Source organism: Triticum urartu, chromosome 5A (assembly GCF_056163025.1).
Source record: "Triticum urartu cultivar PI428250 chromosome 5A, HENAU_Tu73, whole genome shotgun sequence".
Lineage (NCBI taxonomy): Eukaryota > Viridiplantae > Streptophyta > Magnoliopsida > Poales > Poaceae > Triticum > Triticum urartu.
Genome location: NC_141877.1, coordinates 603,457,245 through 603,476,615, shown reverse-complemented (window position 1 = coordinate 603,476,615; position 19,371 = coordinate 603,457,245). Strand labels below are relative to the sequence as shown.

Sequence of the window (19,371 nt, the reverse complement as noted above, 5' to 3'; positions counted from 1 at the left end):
CGTATGATTCAATATTGACGGGCTTGAACCCCTCGGGGAATTCGTGATCCATGACCTCATGTGTGAAGCAGAGAGGGTGTGCGGCGCCTCTATATCGGGCCGCATCATGGCGCACCTCCGATGAAGTGCGTCTGCAGTTATTAGCCTGGGTGTGACTAGATTTGTCATGCCCGAATAGGTAGCCGTCATCCCGAGTTGGGAAGCGTCCTCACGATCCGTAGATTGATCTAGTGTGTTTTGCTCTACTGTCCAGCTCCTGCCGAAGGTCGTATGTATGGTCTCGAGCTGTTCTGTCCCTGTTTTGCGAGGTAGTGGGGCGGGCTGTTGTTTGGCCTGAGTTGCCGCTTTATCCCGACCGCGGGGTGGTCGGTCCGTCGCACTATCCCGATCGCATGGTGGTCGGTCCGCATTGCGTGAGGGAGGTATGGGATTTAGTGCCTCCTCATCGAACTGAGGTAGCAGTCTATGCTTTGGGTAACTCTTGGCTGGGCGCTTGAGGCCGTATTCTTCGACTGCCAGGACATCAGTCCACCTATCAATGAGCAGGTCTTGATCGGCTTGAAGCTGTTGCTGTTGCTTCTTCAGGCTTCTTGCGGTGGCTATTAGCTGTCGCTTGAAGCGCTCCTGCTCGAGGGGTGCCTCAGGCATGATGTGAAGGAAATATGCCCTAGAGGCAATAATAAAGTTATTATTTATTTTCTTATATCATGATAAATGTTTATTATTCATGCTAGAATTGTATTAACCGGAAACATAATACATGTGTGAATACATAGACAAACAGAGTGTCACTAGTATGCCTCTACTTGACTAGCTTGTTGATCAAAGATGGTTAAGTTTCCTAACCATAGACATGAGTTGTCATTTGATTAACGGGATCACATCATTAGGAGAATGATGTGATTGACATGACCCATTCCGTTAGCTTAGCACACGATCGTTTAGTATGTTGCTATTGCTTTCTTCATGACTTATACATGTTCCTATGACTATGAGATTATGCAACTCCCATTTACCGGAGGAACACTTTGTGTGCTACCAAACGTCACAACGTAACTGCGTGATTATAAAGGTGCTCTACAGATGTCTCCGAAGGTACTTGTTGGGTTGGCATATTTCAAGATTAGTATTTGTCACTCTGATTGTCAGAGAGGTATCTCTGGGCCCTCTCGGTAATACACATCACTTAAGCCTTGCAAGCATTGCAACTAATGAGTTAGTTGTGGGATGATGTATTACGGAACGAGTAAAGAGACTTGCCAGTAACGAGATTGAACTAGGTATTGAGATACCGACAATCGAATCTCGGGCAAGTAACATACCGATGATAAAGGGAACTACGTATGTTGTTATGCGGTCTGACCGATAAAGATCTTCATAGAATATGTAGGAGCCAATATGAGCATCCAGGTTCCGCTATTGGTTATTGACCGGAGACGTGTCTCGGTCATGTCTACATAGTTCTCGAACCCGTAGGGTCCGCACGCTTAACGTTACGATGATAGTTATATTATGAGTTTATATGTTTTGATGTACCGAAGGTTCTTCGGAGTCCCGGATGTGATCATGGACATGACGAGGAGTCTCGAAATGGTCAAGAAATGAAGATTGATATATTGGAAGCCTATGTTTGGATATCGGAAGTGTTCTGGGTAAAATCGGGATTTTATCGGAGTACCGGGAGGTTACCGGAACCCCCCGGGAATCAAATGGGCCTTAGTGGGCCTAGGTGGAAGAGAGGAGAGGAGGCAAGGGCTGCCGTGCGCCCCTCCCCCCTAGTCCAAATAGGACAAGGAGAGGGGGGCGGCGCCCCCCCCCTTCCTTCCTTCTCCTCCACTCCTCCATGTCTAACTTGTTTTTGCAGGGCATGTTGTGATGTGATATGGACAAGACATGATGCTAAATTTTATTGTATGAGATGATCATGTTTTGTAACCGAGTTATCGACAACTCGCAGGAGCCATATAGTTGTCGCTTTATTGTATGCAATGCAATCGCCCTGTAATGCTTTACTTTATCACTAAGCGGCAGCGATAGTCGTGGAAGCATAAGATTGGCGAGACGACAACGATGCTACGATGGAGATCAAGGTGTCATGCCGGTGACGATGGTGATCATGACGGTGCTTCAGATATGGAGATCACAAGCACAAGATGATGATGGCCATATCATATCACTTATATTGATTGCATGTGATGTTTATCTTTTATGCATCTTATCTTGCTTTGATTGATGGTAGCATTAGAAGATGATCTCTCACTAAATTTCAAGATAAAAGTGTTCTCCCTGAGTATGCACCGTTGCCAAAGTTCGTCGTGCCCAGACACCACGTGATGATCGGGTGTGATAAGCTCTACGTCCATCTACAACGGGTGCAAGCGAGTTTTGCACATGCAGAATACTCAGGTTAAACTTGACGAGCCTAGCATATGCAGATATGGCCTCGGAACACTGAGACCGAAAGGTCGAGCGTGAATCATATAGTAGATATGATCAACATAGTGATGTTCACCATTGAAAGCTACTCCATTTTACGTGATGATCGGTTATGGTTTAGTTGATTTGGATCACGTGATCACTTAGAGGATTAGAGGGATGTCTTTATAAGTGGGAGTTCTTAAGTAATATGATTAATTGAACTTAAATTTATCATGAACTTAGTACCTGATAGTATCTTGCTTGTCTATGTTTGATTGTAGATAGATGGCCCGTGCTGTTGTTCCGTTGAATTTTAATGCGTTCCTTGAGAAAGCAAAGTTGAAAGATGATGGTAGCAATTACACGGACTGGGTCCGTAACTTGAGGATTATCCTCATTGCTGCACAGAAGAGTTACGTCCTGGAAGCACCGCTAGATGTACCTCCTATGCCAGCAACTGCAAACATTGTGAATTCCTGGTAGTAGCGTGTTGATGACTACTCGATAGTTCAGTGTGCCATGCTTTACGGCTTAGAACCGGGACTTCAATGATGTTTTGAATGTCATGGAGCATATGAGATGTTCCGGGAGTTGAAGTTAATATTTCAACCAAATTCTTGGATTGAGAGATATGAAGTCTCTAATAAGTTCTACAGCTGCAAGATGGAGGAGAATAGTTCTGTCAGTGAACATATACTCATAATGTCTGGGTACCATAATCACTTGACTCAGCTGGGAGTTAATCTTCCGGTTGATAGTGTCATTGACAGAGTTCTTCAATCACTGCCACCAAGCTACAAGAGCTTCGTGATGAACTATAATATGCAAGGGATGAATAAGACAATTCCCGAGCTCTTCGCAATGCTAAAGGCTGCGGAGGTAGAAATCAAGAAGGAGCATCAAGTGTTGATGGTCAACAAGACCACTAGTTTCAAGAAAAAGGGTAAAGGGAAGAAGAAGGGGAACTTCAAGAAGAACAGCAAGCAAGTTGCTGCTCAGGAGAAGAAACCCAAGTCTGGACCTAAGCCTGAAACTGAGTGCTTCTACTGCAAGCAGACTGGTCATTGGAAGCGAAACTGCCCCAAGTATTTGGCGGATAAGAAGGATGGCAAGGTGAACAAAGGTATATGTGATATACATGTTATTGATGTGTACCTTACTAGAGCTCGCAGTAGCACCTGGGTATTTGATACTGGTTCCGTTGCTAATATTTGCAACTCGAAACAGGGACTACGGATTAAGCGAACACTGGCAAAGGACGAGGTGACGATGCGCGTGGGAAATGGTTCCAAAGTCGATGTGACCGCGGTCAGCACGCTACCTCTACATCTACCTTCGAGATTAGTATTAGAACTAAATAAATGTTATGTGGTGCCAGCATTGAGCATGAACATTATATCTGGATCTTGTTTGATGCGAGACAGTTATTCATTTAAGTCAGAGAATAATGGTTGTTCTATTTATATGAGTAATATCTTTTATGGTCATGCACCCTTGAAGAGTGGTCTATTTTGATGAATCTCGATAGTAGTGATACACATATTCATAATGTTGAAGCCAAAAGATGCAGAGTTGATAATGATAGTGCAACTTATTTGTGGCAATGTCGTTTAGGTCACATCAGTGTAAAGCGCATGAAGAAACTCCATACTGATGGACTTTTGGAACCACTTGATTATGAATCACTTGGTACTTGCGAACCATGCCTCATGGGCAAGATGACTAAAACGCCGTTCTCCGGAACTATGGAGAGAGCAACAGATTTGTTGGAAATCATACAGATGTATGTGGTCCGATGAATGTTGAGGCTCGTGGTGGATATCGTTATTTTCTCACCTTCACACATGATTTAAGCAGATATGGGTATATCTACTTGATGAAGCATAAGTCTGAAACATTTGAAAAGTTCAAAGAATTTCAGAGTGAAGTTGAAAATCATCGTAACAAGAAAATAAAGTTTCTACGCTCTGATCGTGGAGGAGAATATTTGAGTTACGAGTTTGGTCTACATTTGAAACAATGCGGAATAGTTTCGCAACTCACGCCACCCGGAACACCACAGCGTAATGGTGTGTCCGAACGTCGTAATCGTACTTTACTAGATATGGTGCGATCTATGATGTCTCTTACAGATTTACCACTATCGTTTTGGGGTTATGCTTTAGAGACGGCCGCATTCACATTAAATAGGGCACCATCGAAATCCGTCGAGACGACGCCTTATGAACTATGGTTTGGCAAGAAACCAAAGTTGTCGTTTCAGAAAGTTTGGGGCTGCGATGCTTATGTGAAAAAGCTTCAACTTGATAAGCTCGAACCCAAATCGGAGAAATGTGTCTTCATAGGATACCCAAAGGAGACTGTTGGGTACACCTTCTATCACATATCCGAAGGCAAGACATTCGTTACTAAGAATGGATCCTTTCTAGAGAAGGAGTTTCTCTCGAAAGAAGTGAGTGGGAGGAAAGTAGAACTTGATGAGGTAACTGTACCTGCTCCCTTATTGGAAAGTAGTACATCACAGAAATCGGTTTCTGTGACACCTACACGGACTAGTGAGGAAGTTAATGATGATGATCATGGAACTTCAGATCAAGTTGCCACTGATCCTTGTAGATCAACCAGAGTAAGATCCGCACCAGAGTGGTACGGTAATCCTGTTCTGGAAGTCATGCTACTAGATCATGATGAACCTACGAACTATGAAGAAGCGATGGTGAGCCCAGATTCCGCAAAATGGCTTGAAGCCATGAAATCTGAGATGGGATCCATGTATGAGAACAAAGTGTGGACTTTGGTTGACTTGCCCGTTGATAGGCAAGCAATTGAGAATAAATGGATCTTCAATAAGAAGACTGACGCTGACGGTAATGTTACTGTCTACAAAGCTCGACTTGTTGCAAAAGGTTTTCGACAAGTTCAAGGGATTGACTACGATGAGACCTTCTCACCCGTAGCGATGCTTAAGTCTGTCCGAATCATGTTAGCAATTGCCGCATTTTATGATTATGAAATATGGCAGATGGATGTCAAAACTGCATTCTTGAATGGATTTCTGGAAGAAGAGTTGTATATGATGCAACCGGAAGGTTTTGTCGATCCAAAGGGAGCTAACAAAGTGTGCAAGCTCCAGTGATCCATTTATGGACTGGTGCAAGCCTCTCGGAGTTGGAATAAATGCTTTGATAGTGTGATCAAAGCATTTGGTTTTATACAGACTTTTGGAGAAGCCTGTATTTACAAGAAAGTGAGTGGGAGCTCTGTAGCATTTCTGATATTATATGTCGATGACATATTGCTGATTGGAAATGATATAGAATTTCTGGATAGCATAAAGGGATAATTGAATAAGAGTTTTTCAATGAAAGACCTCGGTGAAGCTGCTTACATATTGGGCATCAAGATCTATAGAGATAGATCAAGACGCTTAATTGGACTTTTACAAAGCACATACCTTGACAAAGTTTTGAAGAAGTTCAAAATGGATCAAGCAAAGAAAGGGTTCTTGCTTGTGTTACAAGGTGTGAAGTTGAGTAAGACTCAATGCCCGACCACTGCAGAAGATAGAGAGAATATGAAAGATGTTCCTTATGCTTCAGCCATAGGCTCTATCATGTATGCAATGCTGTGTACCAGACTGATGTGTGCCTTGCTATAAATCTAGCAGGGAGGTACCAAATTAATCCTGGAGTGGATCACTGGACAGTGGTCAAGAACATCCTGAAGTACCTGAAAAGGACTAAGGATATGTTTCTCGTTTATGGAGGTGACAAAGAGCTCATCGTAAATGGTTACGTTGATGCAAGCTTTGACACTGATCCGGACGATTCTAAATCGCAAACCGGATACGTGTTTACATTGAACGGAGGAGATGTCAGTTGGTGCAATTCTAAACAAAGCGTCATGGCGGGATCTACATGTGAAGCGGAGCACATAGCTGCTTCGGAAGTAGCAAATGAAGGAGTCTGGATGAAGGAGTTCATATCCGATCTAGGTGTCATACCTAGTGCATCGGGTCCAATGAAAATCTTTTGTGACAATAATGGTGCAATTGCCTTGGCGAAGGAATCCAGATTTCACAAGAGAACCAAGCACATCAAGAGACACTTCAATTCCATCCGGGATCTAGTCCAGGTGGGAGACATAGAAATTTGCAAGATACATACGGATCTGAATGTTGCAGACCCGTTGACTAAGCCTCTTCCACGAGCAAAACATGATCAGCACCAAGGCTCCATGGGTGTTAGAATCATTACTGTGTAATCTAGATTATTGACTCTAGTGCAAGTGGGAGACAGAAGGAAATATGCCCTAGAGGCAATAATAAAGTTGTTATTTATTTCCTTATATCATGATAAATGTTTATTATTCATGCTAGAATTGTATTAACCGGAAACATAATACATGTGTGAATACATAGACAAACAGAGTGTCACTAGTATGCCTCTACTTGACTAGCTCGTTGATCAAAGATGGTTAAGTTTCCTAACCATAGACATGAGTTGTCATTTGATTAACGGGATCACATCATTAGGAGAATGATGTGATTGACATGACCCATTCCGTTAGCTTAGCACACGATCGTTTAGTATGTTGCTATTGCTTTCTTCATGACTTATACATGTTCCTATGACTATGAGATTTTGCAACTCCCGTTTACCGGAGGAACACTTTGTGTGCTACCAAACGTCACAACGTAACTGCGTGATTATAAAGGTGCTCTACAGATGTCTCCGAAGGTACTTGTTGGGTTGGCGTATTTCAAGATTAGGATTTGTCACTCCGATTGTCGGAGAGGTATCTCTGGGCCCTCACGGTAATACACATCACTTAAGCCTTGCAAGCATTGCAACTAATGAGTTAGTTGTGGGATGATGTATTACGGAACAAGTAAAGAGACTTGCCGGTAACGATATTGAACTAGGTATTGAGATACCGACGATCGAATCTCGGGCAAGTAACATACCGATGACAAAGGGAACTACGTATGTTGTTATGCGGTCTGACCAATAAAGATCTTCGTAGAATATGTAGGAGCCAATATGAGCATCTAGGTTCCGCTATTGGTTATTGACCGGAGACGTGTCTCGGTCATGTCTACATAGTTCTCGAACCCGTAGGGTCCGCACGCTTAATGTTACAATGACAGTTATATTATGAGTTTATATGTTTTGATGTACCGAAGGTTGTTCGGAGTCCCGGATGTGATCACGGACATGACGAGGAGTTTCGAAATGGTTGAGACATGAAGATTGATATATTGGAAGCCTATGTTTGGATATCGGAAGGGTTCCAGGTAAAATCGGGATTTTACCGGAGTACCGAGAGGTTACCGGAACCCCCCGGGAATCAAATGGGCCTTAGTGGGCCTAGGTGGAAGAGAGGAGAGGAGGCAAGGGCTGGCCGCGCGCCCCTCCCCCCCTAGTCCGAATAGGACAAGGAGAGGGGGGGGCGCCCCCCCCCCTTCCTTCCTTCTCCTCCACTCCTTCCCCCTCAAGTCCTAATCCAGCTAGGAAAGGAGGGGAGTCCTACTCCCGGTGGGAGTAGGAATCCTCCTGGCGCGCCCTCTTCCTTGGCCGGCCGCACCCCCCCCTTGCTCCTTTATATACAGGGGCAGGGGCACCCTAGAGACACAATAATTTATCATTGATCTCTTAGCCGTGTGCGGTGCCCCCCTCCACCATAGTCCACCCCGATAATACTGTAGCGGTGCTTAGGCGAAGCCCTGCGTCGGTAGAACATCAACATCGTCACCACGCCGTCGTGCTGACGAAACTCTCCCTCAACACTCGGCTGGATCGGAGTTCGAGGGACGTCATCGGGCTGAACGTGTGCTGAACTCGGAGGTGTCGTACGTTCGGTACTTGATCGGTCGGATCGTGAAGACGTACGACTACATCAACCGTGTTGTGATAACGCTTCCGCTTTTGGTCTACGAGGGTACGTGGACAACACTCTCCCCTCTCGTTGCTATGCATCACCATGATCTTGCGTGTGCGTAGGAAATTTTTTGAAATTACTACGTTCCCCAACACGATGAAGTCCTTATTGCCGAGGCTCTCATCATCCTCGGAGACTGCACGATAACTATCATCGTCTGGGTCATTGGGCATGGTCTGATTATGAGGGTTGTCTTGTTCCTCCTGTTCGGATGCAGCCCCGACAGGGTCTTCGTTGTTTTCGGCGTCGCCCGGAGTACTATTCTCTCCGGTGCCAGTATTTCCGTCATTTGGGCGACGAGGCTTAGAGCGGCGTTTAGGGCACCGGCGCTTGGACTGTGTCTCAGAAGGTTTATTCGCAACTGGATCTTATTCGTCATCGTCGCTAGCTTTTTTATGTGTCAGCCATGTACACATCGTACGAAGAGGTGGCCGTCCAACATCCAGTAAATGGTGGGTTTTGGCCTTGCTCCTGGTCGGAATCGTCGTCCATACCGTCGATGTCTTCGGCGCAGTAATCGAGCACGTTGGTTAAATCATCGACAGTGGCTATGAAGTGGGTGGCGGGTGGGAAACAAAATTTCCCATCATCAGCCTCTGGCTCAAACCGAACATAGTTCGGCTGTGAGTCCTTCTCCAAGGACAAGTTCTTTAAAGAGTTTAGCACATCACCCAAGGGTGAGTGCTGGAAGATGTCTGCGGCGCTAAATTTGAAGATCGATAATCGATCTAGCTCGGTGTCCGCAAGCGTATATGGTCCGGAATTTATAGCCGGAGACGAATCCGGAGTTCCATTGACGCAGATATTGCGAGGCGCCGAGTCCGTGCGGCTCCAACGCCGCGGACTCTGTGGCTTCGGATGGCACAATCTGCTCCGGTTCTAAGGCCGTTGCAGCAACAGGAACCATCTCCTGGATGTGATCAGATGACAGATTTAAGTCATGTTCTTCGGGGCGAGGGGGAATGATCGCTGCAGTCTCAAATCCATTGAAGATCAAGTCTCCATGGATATCCGCGACGTAGTTCAAGCTTCCAAATCTAACCTGGTGGCCAGGGGCCTAGCTATCAATCTGCTCCAGATGACCGAGCGAGTTGGCCCGCAGTACGAAGCCACCGAACACGAAAATCTGTCCGGGGAGGAAGGTTTCTCCTTGGACTGCGTCCCTATAGACGATTGAAGGGCGGGGTGCGGGGTGTCGTCGTTGTCAGCAGAAGATGGAGAGGAAGGGGATGGGGCTAGCAAAGCTAAAGGAAAAGGGGATAGGTGTATTTTTATGGATATTAGTTGCATTTTTTAACAACTTGTAATATGAAATTGTAGTTATTTTAATGACAATTCAGTGTTGTAAATTTCAGATTCTATAAGATATTTTAAAAAACTTGGTAGTGATAGTAGCTTCAAACCAAGCACCCGTTTTAGATTGTTTTTCTATTTGAATGTGTTAATTTTTTATTGTATTTGATTATTGTGTCGAGGATCACGATGTTAAATTTTTATTGTATTTGATTATTGTGTTGAGGATCACATGAAAATATTTATGTGCATTGTTAGTGTGTATTGACTATTATGGTTTTGCGTCAAAAAATCAATAAGAGTACGCCCTGCCATAAAAAAATCGTCCTCCGCCTCTATTTGTGAGGACCGATTCGACAAATAATCACCAATCCACACAATTATCAACAAGATCAAGTGAGAAATCAGGATCTCAGTTGAAGAATTCACTCACAACTACCCTGTCTTACATGGAAGGTAGCTAGTTCTACGCTAGATATGGGGACTATGAAATACATACATTTTAGGGTTTTCCGTATCGGGGCAAGCTATAAGTAGCCGTAACATGAGTTTTTTTCCCCTACGCCACGTCGGCTAGGGTTTCCCCTCCTCCTAGGCGATCCCGATCGCCTTCGAGTTCCCATCACAAAAACCTCCGATCCCCGGCGGGCTTCTGTCCGCCTACGGTCTACCCTTCACCTCTCGCTGCGATCGTAAAGCGTGTGTGACCGAACGGAGTCTGCGATGGCTTCACCGTCCGATGCCCAATCTGGCACCAGTGGAGGCGGGTTTGATGAATAGGCAAGATCGAATCTAGGAGATTTCCTAGATCAATTGGATCTCAATGACGATGAATTTGAGGACGTGGAGATTGATGAGGATGATCCGGAGATACAGGAAAGTGTTCGATGGCTCGCCATCGCTAGGGTTCACACCAGCAAAAGCTTCAGCCCTTCAGCTTTCTACAAGCACATGAGAGCTGCTTGGAACCCGGCTCAGAACGTGCGTTTTCGTCCGGTAGGGCCGAATCGATTCGTCGTCCAAGCTTCATGTTTGGGTGATTGGGAGAGAATAATGATGCAAGGTCCATGGTTATTCCGTAATATGGTTGTACTCCTACTGCCGTATGATGGATTCTCTAAAGCGGATGAAGTTGAAGTCATTCATCTGCCGATATGGTTGCAAATCCATAAACTTCCAGTCCCATATTGCAAGCAAAGTATCGTGGAGAAACTGCTGAAAGGTGCTGGGGAGATAATGGATATGAGGTTAAACGGAAGTACTCGAGGCGACTACATAAGGGTGAGGGTGAGACATGATACCCGACAAGCCCTTACAAAATTTGTGAGTATTGTCCGAGGCAAGGAACGCCAAGTTTTTTTGGTTCGCTATGAAAAACTGGCAAGATTCTGTAAGAGATGTGGCCTTATCGGCCATGAGCATAAAGAGTGTGGATCCGGTGTTCATGATGTTAAGTCTCTCAAATTTGGATATTGGTTGTATGCTGATAATCTTGGCAGTAATCGTCCTGATAGTAAACCCAATGGGGCAACAAACCAAGGGGCCGGTATGGATGGATCCCTCTCGAAGGGAGGGGTTGGTACAGAGCAGGATCCGAACGATCCAGAGGTTGCGGATACTGCATCTAGCCCGGTGAAAAAAGCAGGTGTGAGGACGGATGTGGCCAGGGAACCAAAGAAAAGGCTGAATATGGACGAGGCCGAGGACAATGAGCAGGATCATATGGGTACTGCGAACAAGGTGCTGGCTATTACGGATGGGAGCGGTGCGGATGCACATGGAGCTTCACCTACGAGTATTACCTCTAGCAGTAAAAGGTTAAAGATAACCAAGGGGAGTGACAATAATGAGATATCGGCGGCCTCCCTTGAGGAGGACCGCCGGACGCAATGAATATCTTAGTATGGAACTGCCGGGGGGGAACCGCCGGACAGTTCGTGAGGTGTTGGCACTCTGCAAAGCCAACGTCCCCAAGCTTGTTTTTCTTTGTGAAACAAGACAAGCTTCAGACAAAATTCAGAAACTTAAATGGAGACTAGGGCTGAAGGGTTTCCATGGTGTTAATAGTGATGGAAAAAGTGGAGGTTTAGCGTTGTTTTGGGACGAGTGTCTCTCAGTGACCATACTCGACTCTTGCAACCGGTACATCAATGTCAAGGTTACTGATGCTGGCACAGGGGTCTCGTGGAGAGGTACTTTCGTCTATGGGGAGCCTAGAGTGGAGAACAGGCACCTCATGTGGGATCACCTGTCCAGATTACGAGCTATATCACAGGATCCATGGCTCGTATGTGGAGATTATAATGAAGCAATGTGGCAACATGAACATCTTTTGAGATCATTGCGATTAGAGACGCAAATGACAGCCTTCAGAGATTGCTTGATGGTGTGTGAGCTGGAGGATTTGGGTTTTTCCGGGGTTCCGTTTACATACAATAACGGCCAGCATGGTAATCGCAATGTACAGGTCCGGCTTGATCGTGCTTGTGCAGACGAAGGGTGGAGAGAGTTGTTTCTAGCGGCAGAAGTCTCCCACCTGGCTACTTCTTGTTCGGATCATGCACCGGTGCTAGTGCAATTGCAGGAGGCACCGGATCGCCGGACCAAGTGTAAAAGCCCACGTTACGAGATTATGTGGGAAAGACACCCAGTCTTCTCAGAGGTCATAAACAAGGCTTGGGAGTGCAATAAACCGGTCGAAGGGCAGCCCTCGATAGCGACTTCCCTGGCTGGGTTGATGAAGGATCTAAAGAGTTGGAGCAAAGATAACTTTGGTAATGTTCTAAAAGAGATCGAGACCCTCCGGTCGCAACTATCTGAACTGCAAATTGGAGGGGCGGATGCCTCTCAGGTCCGGCGCAAAATGAACCAGTTGGATGAACTCTTATATAGAGAGGAGATGATGTGGCTCCAGAGGTCACGCATTACTTGGCTAAAGGAAGGAGAGAGGAACACGAGCTACTTGCATAGGAGAGCAGTCTGGCGTGCTCGCCGGAATCATGTTCAGCGCCTTCTAAAGGCCGATGGCTCCTGGTGCTCTTCTCCGACAGACATGGAAAGGATGGCAACGTCGTACTTTAAGGAAGTGTACACCAAAGATCCCACCCTTGAGTCCAGGGAGGTTCTTGAGTGCATTACAACTAAAGTCACAGACGAGATGAATGAATCTTTGTGCAAACCATACTCTGAGCAGGAAATATCGGATGCTTTGTTTCAAATCGGCCCCTTGAAGGCCCCGGGCACGGACGGTTTTCCGGCCCGCTTCTATCAGCGCAATTGGGCGGTGTTTAAGGAACAAGTTGTTGCAGCAGTCCAGGAGTTCTTTCAGACGGGAATCATGTGTTGGAAATATGCCCTAGAGGCAATAATAAATTAGTTATTATTATATTTCCTTGTTCATGATAATTGTTTATTATCCATGCTAGAATCGTATTGATAGGAAACTCAGATACATGTGTGGATACATAGACAACACCATGTCCCTAGCAAGCCTCTAGTTGACTAGCTCGTTGATCAATAGATGGTTACGGTTTCCTAACCATGGACATTGGATGTCATTGATAATGGGATCACATCATTAGGAGAATGATGTGATGGACAAAGACCCAATCCTAAGCCTAGCACAAGATCATGTAGTTCATATGCTAAATCTTTTCTAATGTCAAGTATCATTTCCTTAGACCATGAGATTGTGCAACTCCCGGATACCGTAGGAGTGCTTTGGGTGTGCCAAACGTCACAACGTAACTGGGTGGCTATAAAGGTACACTACAGGTATCTCCGAAAGTGTCTGTTGGGTTGGCATGAATCGAGACTGGGATTTGTCACTCCGTGTAAACGGAGAGGTATCTCTGGGCCCACTCGGTAGGACATCATCATAATGTGCACAATGTGATAAAGGAGATGATCACGGGATGATGTGTTACGAAACGAGTAAAGAGACTTGCCGGTAACGAGATTGAACAAGGTATCGGGATACCGACGATCGAATCTCGGGCAAGTATCGTACCGCTAGACAAAGGGAATTGTATACGGGATTGATTAAGTCCTTGACATCATGGTTCATCCGATGAGATCATCGTGGAACATGTGGGAGCCAACATGGGTATCCAGATCCCGCTGTTGGTTATTGACCGGAGAGTCATCTCGGTCATGTCTGCATGTCTCCCGAACCCGTAGGGTCTACACACTTAAGGTTCGGTGACGCTAGGGTTATAGAGATATTAGTATGCGGTAACCTGAAAGTTGTTCGGAGTCCCGGATGAGATCCCGGACGTCACGAGGAGTTCCGGAATGGTCCGGAGGTAAAGATTTATATATGGGAAGTCTTGTTTTGGTCGCCGGAAAAGTTTCGCGCATTATCGATATTGTACTGGGAGTGCCGAAAGGGGTCCGGGGGTCCACCAAGGGGGTCCACCTTCCCCGGGGGGGAACATGGGCTGTAGGGGTGTGTGCCTTGGCCTATATGGGCCAAGGGCACCAGCCCCAAGAGGCCCATGCGCCAAGAGATAAGGGAAAGGAAGAGTCCTAGAAGGGGAAGGCACCTCCTAGGTGCCTTGGGGAGGAGGGACTCCTCCCTGGCCGCACCCTTCCTTGGAGGAAGGGCCAAGGCTGCGCCCCCCCCCCCTCTCCCTTGGCCCTATATATAGTGGGGGGAAGGGAGGGCAGCAACACCTAAGCCCTCGCGCCTCCCTCTCCCTCCCATGACACATCTCCCTCCTCCCGCAGCGCTTGGCGAAGCCCTCTTGGAATCCCGCTACTTCCACCACCACGCCGTCGTGCTGCTGGATCTCCATAAACCTCTCCTCCCCCCTTGCTGGATCAAGAAGGAGGAGACGTCGCTGCTCCGTACGTGTGTTGAACGCGGAGGTGTCGTCCGTTCGGCGCTAGGATCATCGGTGATTTGGATCACGACGAGTACGACTCCATCAACCCCGTTCTATTGAACGCTTCCGCGCGCGATCTACAAGGGTATGTAGATCCACTCCTCCCTCGTTGCTGGTTTCTCCATAGATAGATCTTGGTGACACGTAGGAAAATTTTGAATTTATGCTACGTTCCCCAACAGTGGCATCATGAGCTAGGTCTATGCGTAGTTTCTATGCACGAGTAGAACACAAAGTAGTTGTGGGCATTGATTTTGTTCAATATGCTTACCGTTACTAGTCCAATCTTGATTCGGTGGCATTGTGGGATGAAGCGGCCCGGACCGACCTTACACGTACTCTTACGTGAGACTGGTTCCACCGACTGACATGCACTAGTTGCATAAGGTGGCTAGCGGGTGTCTGTCTCTCCCACTTTAGTCGGATCGGATTCGATGAAAAGGGTCCTTATGAAGGGTAAATAGCAATTGGCATATCACGTTGTGGTTTTTGCGTAGGTAAGAAATGTTCTTGCTAGAAACCCATAGCAGCCACGTAAAACATGCAAACAACAATTAGAGGACGTCTAACTTGTTTTTGCAGGGTATGCTATGTGATGTGATATGGCCAAAAGGATGTGATGAATGATATATGTGATGTATGAGATTGATCATGTTCTTGTAATAGGAATCACGACTTGCATGTCGATGAATATGACAACCGGCAGGAGCCATAGGAGTAGTCTTAATTTATTTATGACCTGCGTGTCAACATAAACGTCATGTAATTACTTTACTTTATTGCTAACCGTTAGCTGTAGTAGTAGAAGTAATAGTTGGCGAGGCAACTTCATGGAGACACGATGATGGAGATCATGATGATGGAGATCACGGTGTCATGCCGGTGACGATGATGATCATGGAGCCCCGAAGATGAAGATCAAAAGGAGCAATATGATATTGGCCATATCATGTCACTATTTGATTGCATGTGATGTTTATCATGTTTATGCATCTTGTTTACTTAGAATGACGGTAGTAAATAAGATGATCCCTCACTAAAAATTTCAAGAAAGTGTTCCCCCTAACTGTGCACCGTTGCGAAAGTTCGTCGTTTCGAAGCACCGCGTGATGATCGGGTGTGATAGATTCTTACGTTCGAATACAACGGGTGTTGACGAGCCTAGCATGTACAGACATGGCCTCGGAACACATGCAAAACACTTAGGTTGACTTGACGAGCCTAGCATGTACAGACATGGCCTCGAAACACAAGAGACCGAAAGGTCGAGCATGAGTCGTATAGAAGATACGATCAACATGAAGATGTTCACCGATGTTGACTAGTCCGTCTCACGTGATGATCGGACACGGCCTAGTTGACTCGGATCATGTAATCACTTAGATGACTAGAGGGATGTCTATCTGAGTGGGAGTTCACAAGATGAACTTAATTATCCTGAACATAGTCAAAAGGTCTTCGCAAATTATGTCGTAGCTCGCGCTTCAGTTCTACTATTTAGATATGTTCCTAGAGAAAATTTAGTTGAAAGTTGATAGTAGTAATTATGCGGACTAGGTCCATAAACTGAGGTTTGTCCTCATTGCTTCATAGAAGGCTTATGTCCTTAATGCACCACTCAGTGTGCTGAACCTCGAACATTGTCTATGGATGTTGCGAACATCTGACATACACATTTTGATAACTACGTGATAGTTCAGTTAAACGGCTTAGAGTTGAGGCACCTAAGACGTTTTGAAACGTCGCGAAACATATGAGATGTTTCGAGGGCTGAAATTGGGATTTCAGGCTCGTGCCCACGTCAAGAGGTATAAGACCTCCGACGATTTTCTTAGCCTGCAAACTAAGGGAGAAAAGCTCAATTGTTGAACTTGTGCTCAGATTGTCTGAGTACAACAATCGCTTGAATCGAGTGGGAGTTGATCTTCCAGATGAAATAGTGATGGTTCTCCGAAGTCATTACCACCAAGCTGCTTGAGCTTCGTGATGAACTATAATATATCAGGGACATATATGATGATCCTTGAGATATTCGCGATGTTTGACACCACAAAAGTAGAGATCAAGAAGGAGCATCAATTTTTGATGGTTGGTGAAACCACTAGTTTCAAGAAGGGCAAGGGCAAAAAGGGATGCTTCATGAAACGGCAAATCAGCTGCTGCTCTAGTGAAGAAACCCAAGGTTGAACCCAAACCCGAGACTAAGTGCTTCTGTAATAAAGGGAACAGCCACTGGAGCCGAATTACCCTAGATACTTGGTAGATAAGAAGGCTGGCAAGGTCGATAGAAGTATATTGGATGTATTATGTTAATGTGTACTTTACTAGTACTCCTAGTAGCACCAGGGTATTAGATACCGGTTCGGTTGCTAAGTGTTAGTAACTCGAAATAAAAGCTATGGAATAAACGGAGACTAGCTAAAGGTGAGATGACGATATGTGTTGGAAGTATTTCCAAGGTTGATCAAATATCGTACGCTCCCTCTACCATCGAGATTGGTGTTTGCGTTGAGCATAGACATGATTGGATTATGTCTATCACAATACGGTTATTCATTTAAAGAGAATAATGGTTACTCTGTTTGTTTGAATAATACCTTCAATGGTCTTACACCTGAAATGAATGGTTTATTGAATCTCGATCGTAGTGATACACATGTTCATGCCAAAAGATAGTAATGATAGTACCACCTACTTGTGGCACTGCCATGTAAGTCATATCGGTATAAAACGCATGAAGAAGCTCCATGTTGATGGATCTTTGGGCTCACTTGTTTTGAAAGGTTTGAGACATGCGAACCATGTCTATTGGTGTATATGCATGAAGAAACTCCATGCAAATGGACCGTTTGGACTCACTTGATTTTGAATCACTTGAGACATGCAAATCATACCACATGGGCAAGATGACTGAAAGCCTCGTTTTCAGTAAAATGGAACTAGAAAGCAACTTGTTGGAAGTAATACATTTTGATGTGTGCAATCTAATGAGTGCTGAGGCATGTAGTGGATATCGTTATGTTCTTACTTCACAGATGATTTGAGTAGATGTTGAGTATATTTACTTGATGAATCACGAGTCTGAATTATTGAAAGGTTCAAGTAATTTCAGGGTGAAGTTGAAAGATCGTCGTGACAAGAGGATAAAATATCTATGATATGATCATAGAGATGAATATCTGAATTACGAGTTTGGCACAGAATTAAGACATTGTGGAAATTGTTTCACAACTAATACAGCCTGGAACACCATAGTGTGATGGTGTGTCCGAACATCATAACTGCACCCTATTGGATATGATGCATACCATGATGTCTCTTATCGAATTACCATGATAGTTTATGGGTTAGGCATTAAAAGACAACCACATTCACTTTAAATAGGGCACCACGTAATTCCGATGAGATGACACCATATGAACTATGGTTTAGAGAAACCTAAGATGTCATTTCTTAGAAGTTTGGGGCTGTGATGCTTATGTGAAAAAGTTTCAGGCTGATAAGCTCGAACCCAAAGCGGATAAATGCATCTTCATAGGACACCCAAAACAGTTGGGTATACCTCCTGTCTCAGATCCGAAAGTAATAAGGGATTGTTTCTAGAATCGGGTCCTTTCTCGAGGAAAAGTTTCTCTCGAAAGAATTGAGTGGGAGGATGGTGGAGACTTGATGAGGTTATTGAACCGTCTCTTCAACTAGTGTGTGGCAGGGCACAGGAGTTGTTCATGTGGCACCTACACCAATTGAAGTGGAAGCTTATGATAGTGATCATGAAACTTCAGATCAAGTCACTACCAAACCTCGTGGGATGACAAGGATGCGTACTACTTCTTAGTGGTACGTAATCATGTCTTGGAAGTCATGTTGCTAGACAACAATGAACCTACGAGCTATGGAGAAGCGATGGTGGGCCTGGATTCCAAAATGGCTCGAGGCCATATAATCCGAGAGAGGATCCATATATGAAAACAAAGTGTAGACTTTGGGAGAACTACTTGATGGTCGTAAGGCTGTTAGGTACATATGGATTTTAAAAGGAAGACGGACAATGATGGTAGGTATCACCATTAAGAAAGCTCGACTTGTCGTTAAGATGTTTTCCGACAAGTTCAAGGAGTTGACTGCGATGAGACTTTCTCACTCGTAGCGATGCTAAGAGTCTGTTGGAATTATATTAGCAATTACTGCATTATTTGTGAAATCTTGCAGATAGGATACAAAAAAAAACATTGTTTCCTCGACGATTTTTGAGGAAAGGTTGTATGTGATACAACCGGAAGGTTTTGTTAATCCTGAAAGATGCTAATAAGTATGCAAAGCTCCAGCAATCCTTCTAAGGACTGGAGTAAGCATCTCGGAGTTGGAATGTATACTTTGATAAGATGATCAAAGTTTTGGGTGTATACAAAGTTTATGAGAAACTTGTATTTCCAAAGAAGTGAGTGGGAGCACTATAGAATTTCTGATGAATATATGTTGTTGACATATTGTTGATCGGAAATGACGTAGAATTTCTGGAAAGCATATAGGGTTATTTGGAAAGTGTTTTTCAATGGAAAGTCTGGATTAAGCTACTTGAACATTGAGCATCAAGATCTATAAGGATAGATCAAAATTCTTAATGGTACTTTCAAATGAGCACATACCTTGACATGATCTTGAAGGTGTTCAAGATGGACCAGTCAAAGAAGGAGTTCTTGCCTGAGTTGTAAGGTATGAAGTTAAGACTTAAAGCTCGACCACGGCAGAAGAAAGAGGAAGGACGAAGGTCGTCCCCTATGCTTTTGTCATAGGCTCTATACGGTATGCCATGCTATGTACCGCACCTGAAATG

The 19,371-nt window shown here is 44.9% G+C and overlaps 1 pseudogene; it reads left to right on the top strand.

The window, feature by feature from the left end:
- Positions 1–2,703: 2,703 nt before the first annotated feature.
- Positions 2,704–4,047, top strand: LOC147973257 (uncharacterized; annotated as a pseudogene).
- The last annotated feature ends 15,324 nt before the right edge of the window (positions 4,048–19,371 follow it).